General features: G+C 40.7%; 1 protein-coding gene across 2 annotated transcripts in view; it reads right to left on the bottom strand.

The window, feature by feature from the left end:
- The window catches only part of TfIIEalpha (transcription factor IIEalpha), a 30,960-nt gene extending 12,166 nt beyond the window's left edge, over positions 1-18,794 (bottom strand). Inside the window, exons 1-2 of one of the 2 annotated variants that reach the window (XM_071681832.1) lie at positions 18,651-18,794; positions 12,115-12,193 (exon numbers count right to left, since the gene is read on the bottom strand). The gene's annotated coding sequence lies outside the window, so the exon portion shown is untranslated. Of the gene's footprint in view, positions 1-5; positions 25-12,114; positions 12,194-18,650 lie in introns of those variants that run through there. The other variant, XM_071681833.1, reaches the window with a different exon arrangement.
- Between the last annotated feature and the right edge of the window lie 643 nt (positions 18,795-19,437).

Raw genomic sequence — 19,437 nt, 5'->3', positions numbered from 1 at the left:
CTAACCGCAGAAGTGGACGTCAAACATTAGGGTTATATCTGTGCAGACGGACGACCGTGACGCTCACAGACGAGTCTATGTGGGGACGACGCAGCTTGCCCGTACAGTGAGCGAGCTAAACAAACCATCACGACATATCCATTAGAAATGGAGTTACCTTTTTTTGTAGTTTTAAGAGGCAGTATATCTAATATGAATCAAGGTGAATTGAGATAGTCTAAGGAATCATCCTACGTTAAAGACCACATGACCTCCTCACATTTTGACTCTCGGACGGGGAATGACTCAAGCTTACCCTACGAAACTATTTTCGTTACGTTTTCCGTCTTCATATTTACCTTTCATTTTCCCCATTTCATTTTAATTCGTCACATCCATTTTCCCCAAATCTCTCAGGTACAGCTATCTGGGTGGATTCTGATACCTACAAATTTTGATTCAATCCATTTTCACCGTCTGTCCGGTACTGAGCCATTCATACTATCCCAGGTCTGTGCGTTCCTCTGTGTCTACGCACAGTCTGCGTAATCATCAGTATACAGCAACAGCTTCAGATTTCGTCCCTTCCTCCTGAGTCTAGAAAGTTTTATCATCTCGCAATACAAGTTCAAATAGTTAGTCCTCTACCACAGATATATTCATATATCATTACGGTAGGCTTCTGGTGTTAATAGGAGACCCCTCTTCCAAGGAATTCAATTCTGCGATACAATCGGTAGCAGGGACAGGGATGGAATCATTTGAAGCAACAGACTGACGATGATAAAGGCTGGCCAAAGGTGAATTTTCACTCGCGGTGGAACGTCGAGCAGGCAAACCAACTGTTGGAAAAGGTGTCAACAATCCATGTTACGTACGATGCTCGATCTAAGAGGAAAGCTGATTGCGGTGTATAGGATATCCACTCTGAAATCCTCAGGGGTCAGAATGATGTTAACATAGATCAGCGTTTTTCTTTTTTCATATAGAGGAATGTCGCAAGTGGAAGACATACCAAGCAAGATCTTGAAGAGCACGAAAGGAAATGAGGTTGGAACGGACACCTGCACCTCCTGCCATCTGAGATCCCTCGTTCCTATGTTGCAGTTCGGTACCACAACCGCATGGACACCATTTAAGTTTGTAGGGACCTCAACAAGAATAACCTCCTCCGTGTAGAGATCTCTACAAGAACAGCCTTATCCAAACAGAGACCTCAACAAGAAAAGCCTCATCTATGTAAGGAAACTCTGCAAGAACAGCCTTATCCAAACAGAGACCTCAACAAGGACAGCCTTATCCACGTAGAGACCTCAACAAGAAGACCCTCATCCATGTAGACACTTCAACATGAACAGCCTCATCCGTGTAGAGACCTCTACAAGAATAGCCTCATCAGTGTATAGACCTCTACAAGAACAGCCTCTATCCATGTAGGGACCTCTACAAGAACAGCCTCTATCCATGTACAGACCTCTACAAGAACAGCCTCTATCCATGTACAGACCTCTACAAGAACAGCCTCTATCCATGTACAGACCTCTACAAGAACAGCCTCTATCCATGTACAGACCTCTACAAGAACAGCCTCTATCCATGTACAGACCTCTACAAGAACAGCCTCTATCCATGCACAGACCTCTACAAGAACAGCCTCATCCACATAGGGTCCTCTACAAGAACAGCCTCAACCCAGTCATCGGGAAAATCATCAACAGACAACTGATCATGTATCAACCTCCACCTAAGCGTGTGTAAAAACAAATGTATGTTGAATAATCCCACATTATAGTCTTAGTGTTAACGTTGTATGAATTATTCTCCTTTTCTTCGTCTTTGGCTGCAGTTGATAAATTATCTATCATTATAATTATCATTGTTAATGTTATCAATATCATTCCCTACAAACACACATTAACTTTGGAATATTTTTCTTTTAACCAGGATCTCTGTGTAATATTTACCATTCTCTATCTTCCCTATTCCTCTCCGTCGCTTTAGTATGCTGACAAAACAATAATAAAGACACGAGCAATGAACAACTTTGTTAAATACATTCATTGTTCAGTTATTCGCGCCACATAAATGCCAACTATAATCTACAAGACTGTGAAGTAAACGTAATCGTATCTTTATATCTTTTGCATCTGCCATTAGCATTTGCTTTGTTCTCAAGCCTAAGTATAAAAGTGGTGATTCTAAAAGTATCTAGACAGCTATTTCTATGCACAGTAGGAATGAGGCAGAGTATCCACAAGGTAACCTAAAACAACAGATATATCATTGGATAGTCATATGGGGGTGATGGATCCCATGCTTAATATACCATATAGAAACAGGAGTTCAATACGAGCACATTCATCCCTATTAAAGTGGAATGCGTTTAATAACCTAATCTTGAGACTGGTTGTGATGAATAAACGAAACTACGAAAATCGATAGATTCCTTGCAAATGGTGTGGGTATAATGGTCTCCCAAGCCAAGAGTTTACAGTAAGGGTCCCTTGCCCCTCGGCGTGGACTTCAATGATTCCACTCCTCGTCGCTGGCCGCAGGTTATTGGTTGTTACAATATTCGTCCTTCTACTGCATTCAAGGACATACTGAATGCACTGATACGCAAAAAATATTGTACTATGAGTACGATTTTTTAAAAGCGTAAGCGGGATTCAGGTTAGAGCTCAGTGGGGGATTTTTCCACCTCGGAAATGTGTTTTAGAAGAATATACACCTTCCATCCAGTAATGGCTGAAGGGTCCCCGGTTATGATATAATGGCAGTGTATGAAATTCTCGAAAAGGTTGACTAATACCATACTGCCGAAAATGTAAGTGAAAGACTCCGATGTGGTAAAATCCTCTCTGAGGTTCAGCAAAATCTATACAGTCAGTTGATATTATACAGGAATTATTTCGTGTAGAACAAAGAACATCTGAGCGTCGGGTAGCCCACTTACGACACAGCTAATAGGAGGAGGGAAGGACCAGCTGCCAGCTGTCCATTTTCGATAAGTTTATTTTTCTTGAGTATGAAAGGGAGATGTAACCCGTGTCAGTTAGATTTAGAAAGAGACGCTGAGGTACATTTCATTTTTATCAATATTCTCCCTATTTTCACGGAGGTCAATCACACTTTAGTGAAAAATAGAAGTATCCTGCATCCTCTCCATGTGGGGGAGCGGGAGGGTTTGGGGAGGGGCTTCATGGACAGGAGGGAGGGAGGTTTAGCTGAGGGTCAGGTTAACCAACGTAAAATGATCAGTATTCGTTGTCTTTTTCTGCATGAAGCACGTTCCTCGTCCGCAAGCTCGGAGTTCGTAACGTTAAGTGAATCTTTTGTTTTTATACGTTCTAGTAAGTTTAAGAAACAGCGCACCCGCGGTGTACTAGATGGGAGGGATGAGGAGAGAAGAGGTATGGAGAATCTGTGGGTTGTGAGCTGCGTGGCGCAGTTTGTGCCGAAAGCTGCGCTGGTCCAAGACGTGGAGGCTGATGGCTGGGCTGTCCTCCCTCGCTCCGCGGTAGGTGCAAGAAGGCCGTCCTCTCCAACCACTACAGCAGATGTCTTCCCACCCCCCTCCCCCCCTCCCTTAGGACGCACGTCTTCTCTCTACCTCGTTTAGTACAAGTTATGTTTAGCTTGGCTCACTTGTGATTCTTATTTTGTTTCGCAGTTCGGAGGGCGAATGTTGTACGAGAGGAGTAAATTACTTATTATCTGGAAAGACAGAAGCATCGACCGAACACTGTACGCAGTGGAATTATATTTTCCTAATCTGACCTACTTCTTAACGGTGCTCGTCGTATTAATGTCCTGGAAACAGCTTTCAGAGTTTCAAAGAAACTGTGAACAATAGGTAAAAGTTGTCATGTATCGACAATGTGGAAGCTATTTTAGGAAATCATTGTGAATGAATGAAAAAGCACTGTATAAAATGGTTTCCTTGAAAAATCATGAAACGAATAAATCCCATTGTAAGTTCGGGAGGTCCTATGAACGGTTAATTGTACTGAAGTCATTGTATTGGGTAGCTCAAAAAATCACGACTGTATCCCCATTATTCGTTTTGGATGTATCTTCACGTGTCGTCCCGATATTCATAATAATTTCCCTCGCTGAGTGACATTCAACTCATGGGTAGGATGGCGGACGGATTTTACACGAGTGCCCCCTCCGCCTTCCTTTATCCCTTTGTAACTTCGCCATTACAGCCTGTTCTCTTAATCTTTATTTCTTCAATGTACACAACTTATACTGCTTATTTGTGAACAGTATTAGATATGTAGATGTAAAAGGAAGGAGTTAGGAGTACGATATCATTGCAATCTGATTAAATTCGGCGTTTTAGTTCAGTTTACAAATACAGGAATGCATATCCACAGATGTAACGTCATGACTTGGCTATTTCCTGTGAAGACATCGCATTTTATCATGAAGCGTTAAAGATCCTGATTATTCTCTTTTCAATGAATTCAATGCGAAGTACTGAGCATACAGCAAAGATATTTCACCATTAAGAACAAATTCGCGAGTGCTTGCTTGGAAGTTTTTGAAATAGTGGATTATTAGTCATATGAAGAGTGATCGGTGATGTTGCACTTGACTTCATGAAGTGGAAAGGAATTGATTACGTTTTATGCACATTTTACCAGATATTGGGTGTTACCGGACTCCCCCCCTCTTCATTTGGTTTCACCGCGAATGAAAAGGCACCTTCGGCTAGATTGTATTATCGTCAGTGGACGAAAAGGCGTACATTAAATTCCTTTTAGGAACTTCTCTCATTCTAAAGGTGACTATGTGCATTCTGCCGATTGTAGCGTGGCCTTGAAGCAGCAGGAGCCTCACAGAAGGGATTCTGAGGTAATGAAATTGAAAATAACATTTGATGATATATGGACAATTGTACCTAATCCTTACATCACCTTTATATTGGACCATCTTACTCGCCATAAAGAATTGTGACTATACCAACTAAGAGCCTTTACAGATTGCTGTAAAGTTCATTGCTAGCCTCCATTTAGTTCCCCCGTAAAAAGAAATGTATGATTTCTTGAGATTTTGCCCTGATATAATGAAATGTCTCCGTGTCAAAGTGTTGCCAAAGATTGTCACATCTTTATGTATTTTCTAGCAGCTAAAGGTATATATAGTACGAGGAATAACAACACACACTGCGACTTTTTCTTTTTTTTTAACGTGGTGTGTTACGGCATAACAAATCCGGTGCCTCAAATTTAGCTCCATCATTTAATAAGATTTTCAAGTACAGTGAAATTCAGGCAACACTTGGATACCACAGGAGGCCGTAAATTTTGGCAACTGTAGGCAAAATGGCGCGTGTACGGCACGTAATTAAAGTAATATTTAACGTCCTTCTATGTCTTCAGCGTCGGGAAAACAAGAATGTGTTTTGGATTCGACTGATATTGATTTTTTTTCCAGGGTCATTAAGACAGAAGAACACTTAGCTTATAAATAAAACAGGTATTATTATTATGGAAAATGTGGTGGGTTTTCGGTCTATTGCACTTAGGGGGCGTAACATAAAACTATTGCCAGATACCTCATTTATTTCTGGCTTCTGCTGTTTTAGTGATATATGGTTCAGGGTATGCCGTGAGTAGAATCAATAGTTGTAATAGGCTAGCATAAACTGATGAACACTGCGAGGAGGGTTTAAATAACTATTGAGAAGCGACGAACAAATGGTTAAGAAACTCATCCCAGAAAATTCTGAAATATTGCCTCTGTGTGTGTGTGTGTGTGTGTGTGTGTAAAATGCTGGTAAAACGGAAACGGAAAACACGAAATATACGAAAGCGATTGACACTGTACTTTCCGCTTCCCTGTGGTATTATACCTTCATATATATATATATATATATATATATATATATATATATATATATATATATATATATATATATATATATATATATATACATATATATATATATATATATATATATATATAATGAAACATGCAGATAAAAATATAATAGATTTGCATATACAAGAATACATGATACAAATGTAATTTGAAGAAATGCAAGTAAAACGCATCATAAGATTCATTTCCATTTTAGTTCATATATAATCCTTGAGGGACGTAGTATTTGGCAGGACAACATGAAATAAACGTAGAGCTCTGCTATATATTGAAAATAATTTTGAAATAGATAATAGCAAATAAGCGCCAAAACTTAGAATTGTATAGAATTATAACATCTGATTAGCCACTCTCAAGGTACACTTTACAAGGAAATGTTTGACATTTTCCTTAGAATAAAAGAAACTTTTTTAATTGGTAAAGCTCCCAGAGGTAGACTATTCCATGAGCTGATGTGTACTCAAAAAATGATTTTTTCCAACCATATTCCTTTACCTGGGTACAGATATCGCCCGGTGACTGAAACTTCAATATATTGCTGTAGGTATGATTAGGCTAATTGATTGGACAGGTATTTGTGAACATTACCCTTGTTACTCTGGTGAACAGAATTTACTTTCAGGAATATAACCCTCCCCCTTTATCCGTAACCAATTTGTTCATGTAAAGTTAAAAGTATTCCAAATTGATAAGAGTTTGACAACTTGGAGATTTGTTGCAGTTTTTATTTGACGTACTTCTTGGACACACTTGCAGCACCGTAGCAAAATGATTCTGAACTAAGGGCAATGCATTTAACTTCGCAGTCTCCAGAACTGGATTTTTTTTATTTTGGTCAGAAATTATCTTTAGGCGTTGATTCTGAATCGCTTTACGGGCTATATATATATATATATATATATATATATATATATATATATATATATATATATATATATATATGTATATATATGTCCGGATGTAAACTGATCAAATTCTGCACCAAGATATTTGACAGGTAGTTTTGGCTTCGATTAGGAAGTTGCATTTACCGAATCAAATATCACAAATGGATATATTAGATTAATAAGACCATTTATTACAAACCTAACCGTTAATAGCATCTCTTTAGCTCCACAGTCGACACCAGTTTAGTCTTGGCCACATGTCTTCGCGATACCATCACAGCTAAATCATCAGCATATAAATGTCCGTCAACGCCAATTGAACAATGAGAACATATTTTTTTCTTCATATCAACAGAGTTGAACCATCAGCTGATAAGAATAGAATATAGTTCACTTCGGCCATCGTGTCAATGACATATAACAAGAAGTAACAGTTGACTACTCTAAGGGGTGTCTCAAGTGATCTTACCAGGTTCTGACTTCGTCCTATTTACATCCATAATTTGCACTCTTGGCCACAAGTTATCGTACCAGGTTCTGACTTCGTACTATTTACATCCATAATCTGCACTCTTGGTCTCAAGTTATCGTACCAGGTTCTGTCTTCGTACTATTTACATCTACAATTTGCTCACTTGGTTGAGTATGAACCCATCGTCATTGGTAAAACTAACGGATCGTAGATGAAACAACAGCATATCAGTACTTTTATACTGCCTTTACATTTGCCTTTTGGAGATAGAACATTATACCTCAACATTTACTTTAATAATTTTTATCATTTATGTTGACGGTCAAGTGCTAAGGATCGGTTGAATAAAGGTTTCGAAACCTACTGAATGTATTCATACACATCTGCTGCACGTCCTCTCGTTGAATAGGAATATTCAGCATGTGAGCATTGGTGGTAGCAATTTACAAAGCAGCATATTTCATCGAGTTGCTAACCATACCACACGGACTTGGTCAACACACGGCAGATTGAGCTGAAGGGCTCGATCCCGGCCCGTGAGGAGTATTCTCTTATTTTGGTAACAAGTGAGAGAATATGGTTACGGAAACATCTACGTTGGGTGGGTTGTGTTCACTAAAAAAAAAAAAATCATGGCTGTGACGGTAAGAAAACAGAAGGTTAAAACTTTTCAACCAAATTCAGAATCTTTAAGAGAAACTTTCCCATCAATGTTTTGTATGATCCAACTGTTGCAGGGGGCTGCCAAAATTCTCTGACGATGTTTTTGTGTTGGATTATCCCCTCTAGATTTTTTTTCAACATCAGCGTATTACTGTTTACCTCATTCAGTATTTGTTTTTTTTTTATATATAAATTCGTTGACTACTTTTTAATCATTTGATGATTGATGATTTGGATCTTACAGCCTTATCGACTGCTAGGGTCATTTCAGGCCAACTACTTTATTTTATATACCATAACCTCCAATAGAAATAAAGCCTGAACACCTTGTTCAGTTGTTCAAGATAATTCTAAGACCTTACACGCCCTCCCTGCATTTATGGCCCTTGATTATCTGAAATCATGAAAATCTGCTTTGTGTTAACGTTGCTCAAGATCTTCCCAAACATTTCTCCAATTGTTGATTAGGTCTTATAGGACAGTACTTAGGCCACTAGTAGCTGGTTAACTTATCCCTTAGCCAGTGATAACACAGGAGTCTGTGTTGTAGAAGAACTTACAAGGATACGGTAATATGGACCGGAATAAGGCACAGAACAATGACAGGACGCTTTCCTGCTGAGATGAGGGAAAGCGTCTGTTTCCATCCAGTCATTTTTATTCCTTTAATTTCTAGCAAACATCGTTCCCAAAACTGAGTAAGATAAGTCAGAATTATGACTGTTTCCTTGAGTAGAGCTATAGTTTTAGGGTCATGATGTGTGAATTCTTGTCTTCAATGCTTTATTTATAGCTGAGAAACGAGGTTTGAAACACTGGATGGAAACTGACATCGACTTGCTTCAAGAAGACTGCAGAAGAGAATAAGGTGGGTTGGTGGGCTAGTTATGGGCGTACGGGCGGATGGGCGTGCTTCTGGTACATGTTCCTACAAGCATGACTAGATCCACACTCATCCATCTAGACGCCTTATGTCGACGGTTTGTGTTTTGAAATCATTGTTACTGAAAATGCCTTTTCCGGTCGCTTGCAGGAAACAAAAATTCTTTTCTTAGGGTCCTTAAACTTAAAAGTGATTTGGTAACGAACTGTTTGATGGTACATTATCAAGACTATGTTCTTCGGTCGGCCTTGAACTTAGCTCGGATTATTTTGGGCTTAGGTCAAAGGCCTTTATGACTATATTTCTCAACTACACTACATATTTAACACCCTCCCATTCATTAAAATGCATCCTCACTACACCCCCATCACGAAAAATGCATCTTAACTACAACTTCATCTTCACTACACCGTTATCTTCATACAGTTTCATCACTATACACACTTCTGTCAACCCCCCAGTTAGTAGAAGCTAATCAAGTGTTTTGAAAAAGGACGGATACAACACCCTCACATAGATCCCGAATTTGACCATCATATTTTGAATTTTGAATGCAGGAGTAAACCTCTTAGAAGTGCTGGTAACTCGGCCTTGCCTCTTGACAAAGTCTCGTCTTAAGTACCCGTAGGAGCGCTGAGAAAAAACAGAGTCCTCCAGATTTACAGCAAGTGCATTTACGAAAGTTAGATATGGAAGGTCCTATGGCATAAGATGTACCTTCTTATGGCATAAGATGTACTACTCTAGGCACTAAATCCAGGTCAGATCATAATGTGATCGGCACGAACAAGAGAAGATGGTGAACGATTATGTCACCTATCAAGATGGGAAGAATGGAGACGTGATTCCATCATGGACAACCGCTTGACCTTTAACGATTTTCGTGATATGAGCAGTCCGGCAGGTCGGGTTTCCCGGGCCATTTCTGCCGCGATCATCGAAGTTCGGCCAGATTAGGTAATGTTGGATAACGTTTAATTCCATTAAAATTGGGGGAATTAGATTTAGTTTGGATTATAGTAGGTTTAAGATGGGGTATTATATTTTGTTCTGATCGGAATAATTTCCTGAAATCGCACAAGTCTGTGAACCTTGTTTTTATTAGAAATGGGAGAATATTACTGGTCCTTACTGGTGTCAGAGGCGAGAAGCGATAACGTCAGCTGGACTGGAAGTTGCCCGAATAAGTATGGATTTAACCTAACCAGAATAAAACTTGAGACAAATATTAAGAACTATAGTGCAGGGCAGTGTCGAAATTTCAGGCCTTAAGATATGCCTTTCTAGGAACCTGGTTCCCTTTGAACAAAAGGGTTTTAGACCTTGATCGGTCTCACCGTTAGTTAACTCAGTCACATATGGATATAGGAATAAAACTTTCTGACTTACGTATTCGTAGAACACTGCGCATCATAAATCAAGTATCGTGATATTATGTTAAAAGGACTGGGTTTGATATGTGTTATCTTCAAGCTTAACGCATGAATCTGCCATATTTGTGATTTTGGGATGTCTTAGTATTTGTGCTGTTCTACCACAACACATTGAAAATTTGATGTCTTCTGTGATTTTGGCTCACATTTGTGCTGTGATTTGGAAATTATATATAGGGTATGGGATCCAGGTGTCTTTTGATTTTTTATGGGATCCAAGTTTCTTTTTATTTTTTTATGGGATTCACGTTTTTTTTTATCTTATTTTTAAAGGAATTTCAGTTCATTTAAGTTAGGAAGCACCTTGTTGGTTTAGGATAGGTGGCATCATTGCTAAACCACTCCTGACTTGGTGGTTCGAATCCCTCTATAAGATACACAAGATGTAAATATTCAGTTGATTCATCACCATTTTTTTTCCCATATACTTTTATGATAGTTGAATTCATCTCTAGAAAAATGGAGTATAGATTTCCTCCTCAATGATGCTTGTCTCAGTGGTATGATTCGAAGCCTTTCAGGAAAGGTTTTAAGTATAGGACAACAGTATACCATGAAGCCCTTAGCAAGGCTCTGAGCTTACGACTGTAGGACTGGGACAGCGTTGTACGCGGAAGCCCATAAGAGGGCTCTCTGATCGCCCTTGGCAAGGCTTTGAGCCTAAGACGGCTATGTACTACGGATCCTTCAACAAGGAATTGAGCCCTTAGTACGACGGCGTTGTGCCATCCCCTTGCATCTGAACCTCGGTCACAATTTTACAAGGGCACGCCTATGTTTGCAGGAGAAACACTTTTTTTTTTTTTTTTCATTTTCATATATTCCTCTTTCCCATTCGTCTCCTGCATATCCACAGCAATTTTTTTTTTCTTTAAGAAAAGGAAAAAAATGAGGTGTTCATCAGAAATGCCAGTCCGATAAAACTAACAACAAAAAAGTTAAATGCGCTGAAAAGCCAATAAGGTTCAAGCTCTTTACAAATTCCACAACTTCAATATATCATCTTTTGTTTCTAAATTTATTTTCCAAATAGATCCGAGTTATCAAACTTCGTAGTAGTTTTCTCCACCCAAGAACGACAACTGAAAGACACAAGCTAGCTCAAGACTTGAATTATCCGACGGGAGAGCGGGCGAGCGAGCCTCCGACCGCCGCTCTTGTGATTTCAGAGGCGACAGAGGGAGTATGTTTGCCGATTGCGCCATTCCGACCCCAGGGTGTTGTGGTGAACTTAGGGCGCACTATCTCCCTTCGCCTCTGACATCACTGGACCCTAGTTCAAGCCCTCTCATGGTAGTTGTTGACAATTTTTATTGTTTTCAATTTCTACCAACAGCATTTTTTGGGGGGTATGGTATACCTCTCTCTCTCGATCTATCTATCTATCTATCTATCTATCTATCTATATATATATATATATATATATATATATATATATATATATATATATATATATATATATATTCCTATTTCTGAATATGCGTGGCACTCATTTCTTTGGAACAGCACTAACCATTCCCATCCTAACCAGTCTGTAATCAATTCCCAAATAAAAATGAAATGCTTTCCCTTCCCTTATTCACACTTCAGCAACGTACATTTACATATCCCCCCTCCCCCCAACAAATGAGATAACACATACTGAAATGATCTGACAAATACCCTTCCAAGTCAGTCTTAAAATCTACATCAGAAAATACATTTGATACTACCTCCCCAGGCGTATATGAGTTACCCTTTCCTGTTTGCCTTGTGAACGCCACCCGTCTCTCCATCATTTCAAACACCTATCAATTGTATCACAAGACTCTTCGTGCCAGGGAGAGAGAGATTCGACTTTCTCACTTAAGGTACATCAATTACTCCGTCCACTCATCCCAAAAAGATAGTCAACTATGACCTTACCCGGTAGACGTGGCTGGTGTCCTGAGCGCTGCGGAAGTCCTTTAGGGATGATAAAGTCCTTCAGGAGGATAACGTGGTGCTGGAAAGTGAAGATAAAAGGTATCCTGAATTTTAAACTATTTTTCACATTCAGTTCAAAATCATTTGGGATATTTTTAACCAAATATTCTTAGGATATTTATTTTCTATTTATGACAATCTGAAAAAGTTTCTTAAAATATAAAGGACTATATCGTGGTTTTATTTCTGAGCTAGGCTTTTTTATTATTTATCAATTATCCAATATTTCATTTACTGTACAGTGCAAATGTTAGGAAAACTAAAGCGAAGGGAAAAATCGGGTTAAAAAAAAATCTTTGATTATTTTGCCCACTGTATTATTTCCTTCATGTCTATGTCATTCCTGGATCTATCGATCTTTCCTTTAGAAGTAAAGTTTTTGAAACTATGGAGAGTAATAAAATTGATTACTTCAATCAAGCGAAAATATCAATTCTAATTAAGTCTGCTACGATCGCGGGATAGCGCGCGTGCCCGACGCCATCTTGAAGTCAAGGCAAAGTGTTAAAAAGAGTCAAACCAATCAACCTTACCTCCGTCCCCCCCACCACCCAATCAACCTTACCTTCGTCTCCCCCATCACCCAATCAACCTTACCTTCGTCTCCCCCCACCACCCAATCAACCTTACCTTCGTCCCCCCCACCACCCAATCAACCTTACCTTCGTCTCCCCCACCACCCAATCAACCTTACCTTCGTCCCCCCCACCACCCAATCAACCTTACCTCCGTCCCTCCCACCACCCAATCAACCTTACCTCCGTCCCCCCCATCACCCAATCAACCTTACCTCCGTCCCCCCCACCACCCAATCAACCTTACCTTCGTCCCCCCCACCACCCAATCAACCTTACCTCCGTCCCCCCCATCACCCAATCAACCTTACCTCCGTCCCCCCCATCACCAAACCGGGAGGATTCGTACCCCAGCCCTAGCCCACCTAAATGTAACCCTAGCTTACCTTTAATGTAACCTTAGCCTACCTCACCGTAAGTCATAGGTGCCGGGGGAGAAATTAAAACAACCTCGATAAAATAAACGAGTTGGCAAAACAGCGTCTGAGCAGCAGATGCAAACTAGTTGGCCAAAAAAAAAAAAAAAAAGAAGAACCTTCAGAGTAGCATAACCAGCCATTTAAGTTTACTTTGGATCAGTCGTTAGCCAATCCGACGACGGAGACGGGAGGACACCGTCAGAATCCGTCGGTACACCAAAATGGCGTTGGTCCAATAATGCCACGGCGTCACGCTCCTCGCGCAGCTGCTCATGCCATGTACAGTCTGTTGCTAATCAGTGAATAAATATAAACAGTATTCATCGGTAGGTGTATGCATTCATATGTACACACACACATATACTTACGAAGAATGGACGGTTTGCTCTTCCTAATAACATCTAATAACATTGTAAATCTGGCTGAACGACAAATGGTAAAGCGGATGCCAAAGACTATCGTAATTTTGCCCAGGTGATTGAGAGACTAATTCGTCATTCGTGGTCGTTAACAACGCTAAAAAATACATATGACACTAGAGCCAATAAACGATATTAGAGACGGAACAATAGTTGACAAAGTGGGTGGTAATGGAGAGGGGAAAATAATAAGACACCAGGTGCAATGCATCACATGAAAGAAACAAAACGAGAGGAGGAGTGTGTGTGTGTGTGTGTGTCTGTGTGTGAGCCGGGGAACAAAGGCTTCCCGCCGGCCAGCCAGCGGAACCCAAGCTGGTCCGCAGCCACACTGGCCATTCACCATCTCCTGTTTCTATGGGAGGCATTTTTTGCAGAACTTCCAAGTTTTCTCGACATAGATTTTTATTTTCATCATAAAATTCAAAGACCAGGGAAAAAAATCGTGAACAGTCTTGGACCTCGTTCCCACTGCCACTTATCATGTTATTACTCATGCTTATGCTTGGGGACAGTAAAGTTAATAGCTACTTTGGTTTAAACAAAAAAAAAAGAAACAGTTCTTGCTGGGGTAGGAGGAAGTGTCAGTTTAGAAAAGTGTGGCTCTTGTCTCGGTGGTAGCCATTGTGCAGGCGCCGCGCATGCGCACGCCGGACTTGGCTATGGCATTCTAAAGCGCTGTGGAATCCTGCAAGGTGATGAACTGTTGCCTTTTTTATTTTTACTTGTAACTACAATATATGACTTTTTAACTTTTTTATGAACATAGGCAAAGAACCACGTAGTTTCGACGTTTCTGTGAATGTTTCATCGTGGTATGGAACCACGCCTCTGCGGAGGGATAGGAATGTGTATGTAATGCATATTTTCTAGTTCTGATATATATGTATGTGTATATATATATATATATATATATATATATATATATATATATATATATATATATATATATATATATATATATATATGTGTGTGTGTGTGTGTGTGTGTGTGTGTGTGTGTGTGTTCCTATTTCATGACAACGTAAATCTTTAACAAAGTAATATTTTAGTCTGAAAAACCTCGCCATATATTTTGTGATTTTTACGCTTTCTTAGTACTAACAAAACCTTCTAATGTATTTTCAAATTTTTCGAATTTGTGTTTCAAGGTTAAGAACTGCCACATTTTTTCAATGTATTCGAACTATTCGAAGTTAGACAATTCATTTTATCTAGTTCGTAGGTTTCATGAAACAGTTACTGAAACTGAACCGAAAATGGGATATTTAGCGGAAAGGTTATCGGACCTGAATACAGTTTAAATTAAATTATTAAAAAATTTTGATTGCTCATTTCATGAGAACCTTAAATATTCATAACGTAATCATTATTATTATTAGTAGTAGAAGTAGTAGTAGAAGTAGTAGTAGCAGCAGTAGTAGTAGTAGTAATAGTAGTAGTGGTAGCTGTAGCACTGAGAACGACTGAAAGCACTACGGCTACACTCGATGGAATGCAGACGGCAGAAATGTATCATAATCTACGCATGGAAAATCCTGGAAGGCAAAGTTCACAGCCTACATTCACAAATGGTTCCCTAATGGCCCGAAAGGCAGACTGTAGAATACTGTTACTAACATGAAAAACGTCGTAAAGCAAATTCGTTAAAACTAACGATTGTTCGACACACTGCCTGAACCCATTAGAGGTATTACGATCCGCTTAGAGAAGAAATCTAAAAGAGATCCTGGAAAGGAAACTATATTGTTTACCAAACCAGCCAACATTTTTTTTTATTTTTGTTTTGGGTTACGTTGGCGGCCTTTGAGTAGCGGCCTCCAACAGCCTGGTCGACGAAAGAGGCAACGGAGGAGTTTGGCCTCAGGCCGAGGTTTTGGGAGTGAAAAACCTTCTGGTAGCGACGCAAGGCAAGGTATCGGGGAATGAGGAGTGACATTCCATATTGCTACAAATATATCAGTTTATTTGAAACCAATTAATCGGATCAACCTTGGCAATGATAAGAAGAAATCCAATTGGATATCGGCCCAACGACATAAAGGTAATGATACCTCAATATATGCTCCAACGGAATGAACAGGAAACAAGGTATTCTGGGTGCTGAAATCTCACCCAGAAATACAAGATTTCCATCTGACTTGCTGGATGAACACATACCAAAGGCATGTGATGATGTGATCCACACATGGCCAGTCCTATTTATTAAAAATATATACTGCTGTGCCATGACGTCATGAAATCAAAAACATATTTGTGTGTGTGTGTGGGTTGGTGTGGGTGGAAAACACGAGACCGAAATAAGAAGACAGGTGCAGGTAAAAGGAGACCACACTTGTAAGGTGACTCTACTACCACGTCATTGTTTCATTATCTTACACAGGAAACCCCAGGACATAATCATTAATTGACCTTAATGACTCGCCACACGAATGATTCCTGTATTGAAAAAACACTGCAAAGTAATCTTACCAGGAAAGAAAGAACCCACTCAAGAAAAACAGAAACAAGCATATATATATATATAATTGCCTAATCCTTCAGAGGGATGAAACATCAAGAACAAACAACGGCTTCATTTACCCACTTCCCTTTTCTCGCTGACATGTATAATGTATGGAAACCAGAGCCCGCCATCCATACTTTACTTTGACCACATCACATGCCCTGGTCAAGGTCAATGACAGCAGGTCTTCCGCTCCCCATATACCACTTTGATCCAGTTCATCCTTTCCCGTGCACGTCTCTCGTCAGACCCCATTATCTCAAAGCCTTCTATACTCCACCTTTTCCTCTCTTTGGTTCCCTCCATCTCCATTCCTTCTTCTCACCTTTGCACACAGACCTTAGTCATTTTTTCTTCTTTCATCTTCTCCATACGCCCAGACTAGTTCAGCGCACCCTGGTCTGCCCTCTTAGTCTGCGCTTACTACCACGTCTGCTTCTGACCCTGTCACTCCTCACACCACATATCGGCATCAGACATTTCATTTCCTGCACATTTAACCCCTTCCTGTCTGTTGTGGTTAGGGTCCAAGCGACATCCAGTAAACACAGCCAGAAATTACTGGACCTTCAGATTGACTAATCTTTGTCCTGTGGGACATTAAACTCTCCTACCAAACGTTCCTTTGATGCACTCAGGACCTTAACCTTTCACCCCTGTGTGTCTCTCTCTTCCTGTGATTCACTTCAGCACCTCACTGTTCCATCCGGTGCCAAGTCCACCCACACTCAGTTACCTAAAGCATTCCACTTCCTCCAGGTCCTCCCCATCTAAATGTACACCCAGACCATCCTGTCTCGCTCCCCTTCTCCAGCACCTTCTAACATTACTTTTCTTCACATTTAAACTTTCTTTCACTTTCCCAAAATGTCACCAGCATGCGGAGTTTCTCTCTGGGATCTGACAATAAACCCATATCATTTATAAACATTTGATTCATTCCTCATGACCCAACACTGTGATACCATAGATACGCCCCTCACCTTATGGTCTTTGTATTTACCTCCCTCCTCCCACTCCCTGTCGGAAGAGAAAAGGGGAAGGGAAAGACAAATTGGAGATGGAAGGATGGAGGGGTAAAGATTCTGAGTGATTTCGGGGCTTGAACATACAGGGGGGTGAAAAGCTTCCACGGGATAGAGTGAATTGGAACGATGTGGTATACTGGGGTCGACGTGCTGTCAGTGGACCGAAACTGGGCGTGTGGACAGGCCTGGGGTAATTATAAGTGGATAAATACACATATTCAGTGTTACAGGACTCCGCCGTGAGTGAATAGTAACCTTCGGCGAGGCTGTATCATCATCGCTTGAGGGATAAAATACAGTTTCCTCGGGGACCTCTTCGTATCAAATGAGTCCGTCATTTCCCTGCTCATGCGAGTAGCGCAGCCTCGAAGCTGCTGCCAGAGCCCCTTATAAATTAGGCCCTAAGGTGGTATGATAATATAATGGTCCTTTATTGGTTAATTCTTTGTTTCCCAGTAATGTTAGTTTAGAGCGTGTGGGGGACGGGTTATTCCTGCGGTACCTCATTAAGGTCAATTAGTGAAGACATCTTGGGTGTTCCTGTGTGGGACAATAGAACAATGGCGGTGGTGGTAATTATTCTCCTTACTGTCTAAGAAATCTCTCTCTCTCTCTCTCTCTCTCTCTCTCTCTCTCTCTCTCTCTCTCTCTCTCTCTCTCTCTCTCTCAGCTCACACAACAGACTCCCTGTTCTTCCCCTTCTCCCTCAACTCCACCTTTAGCTTCCCCCGTTAACTATGTACCTGAGTTGACGACTAAACTCAGAGGGTAATATATTCACCTTATTACACACACACACACACACACACACACACACAAGGGTGTAATGCACACTAGTAATCGCACACACATAACTCATAACTGATTCACTACATCTTCAGTTACTTGCACACATGGCTAGTTACACACATGGCCACCTACACCACACTAGGTTTATACATCTTGCTAACAGTATGCCTGCATATTATACATATACACCTGATTACCTAAATACAAGCTTCGTTACACTCAGGGGCTCTGGACACACCAACTATGTCACACCTCTTGAAGCATATGTATTCTGCTACTAACATGGCCATGAATCCAGTTTATTGGACAGATGGAAGTAAACGTAGCAAAAAGAAACGACTCGCAAATCCTGCATGTGTTTCCATTTCCTGCCGTACTACCAGCCTAGACATGGTCGTCTGAACACCGTAAAGTTAGCGAAATAAACATTTAGGCAAAAGTTAGCGAGATAGACATTTGAGGAGCTGGGCTTTAATGAAAGGTATTAGTACCTACACTAGCGGCTACTTATATCAGTAGGTAGTCATAGTAGAGGTTAGCTTTTCACACGGGTATCCAAGTAAGGTGTCTAGTGGTTAGCTGCCCACATGGTGAGCTACCTACATGGCTTACTGTACTCATCGTTAGCTAAATTGGTGGCTAACAGCTGTACCACGGCATTACTGAAAGACTTTGCTAGTTATAAGCTCTATACTACACCCACGGTTGGCTAAACATATACACATATATGAACACACTAACCAGAGAGCAGATGTACCAAACGGGTCTGTTGACGCCTTGTTGTTTTCGTACAGGTCACACTGTTTAAGCAAGCTTGTCAGGATCCTGTGTGTGTGTGTGTGTGTGTGTGTGACGGGGCCATGAAAGCGGTGGTGTCAACGTCTGTGAACCTCGCATACTTTTGTGTCATTGTTGCTGTAGTGACGCTGGTGTATGTACACTGTTCTTGTCCTTCACTGCACCGAACCATCACTAGTCACATGCGTCACTCATGATCCCACACTGTTTACAAGCCAGTGTGTGACGTCATGCCACCACAGATCAAGGACCACGCTAGTCAGTCTCACGTACGACTTCCACTTGCTCCTCCGTGGTTATCATCAGCTGCACGGCTTCTGCAGTGCGCCATCTCTGACTTAAGGGCCACATGCGTAGTGAATGTTGTCGTAGAATGCTCTCTCACCACCTGAAGAATGTGTTAGTTTTTTCCTTATTATTTGGTTGGTGGACGTGGCTTGACGTAGGCGACCTTCATTAACGGTCGCGGTAGTTGATAGGTCTACTAAAGCCCAAACAGCCAAGCTCTCTTGACGGCCTTACCTGCGTAGAGAGAGAGAGAGAGAGAGAGAGAGAGAGAGAGAGAGAGAGAGAGAGAGAGAGAGAGAGAGAGAGAGATCCTGGATTAACTCCAACTTCAAACTCTGCCTCGCCTCGCTTCACATCATCCACGCTTTACGATTATTTTTTTTTTTAACTTCCTCCAGTGGGACTGAAGGGGTGAGGGTGGGGGGGATGATGATGTAGACGA

The sequence above is a fragment of the Panulirus ornatus genome, chromosome 33, assembly GCF_036320965.1.
Source record: "Panulirus ornatus isolate Po-2019 chromosome 33, ASM3632096v1, whole genome shotgun sequence".
NCBI lineage: Eukaryota > Metazoa > Arthropoda > Malacostraca > Decapoda > Palinuridae > Panulirus > Panulirus ornatus.
Note: the sequence above shows the minus strand (reverse complement) of the source record. Positions and strands in the feature narration are given on the sequence as shown.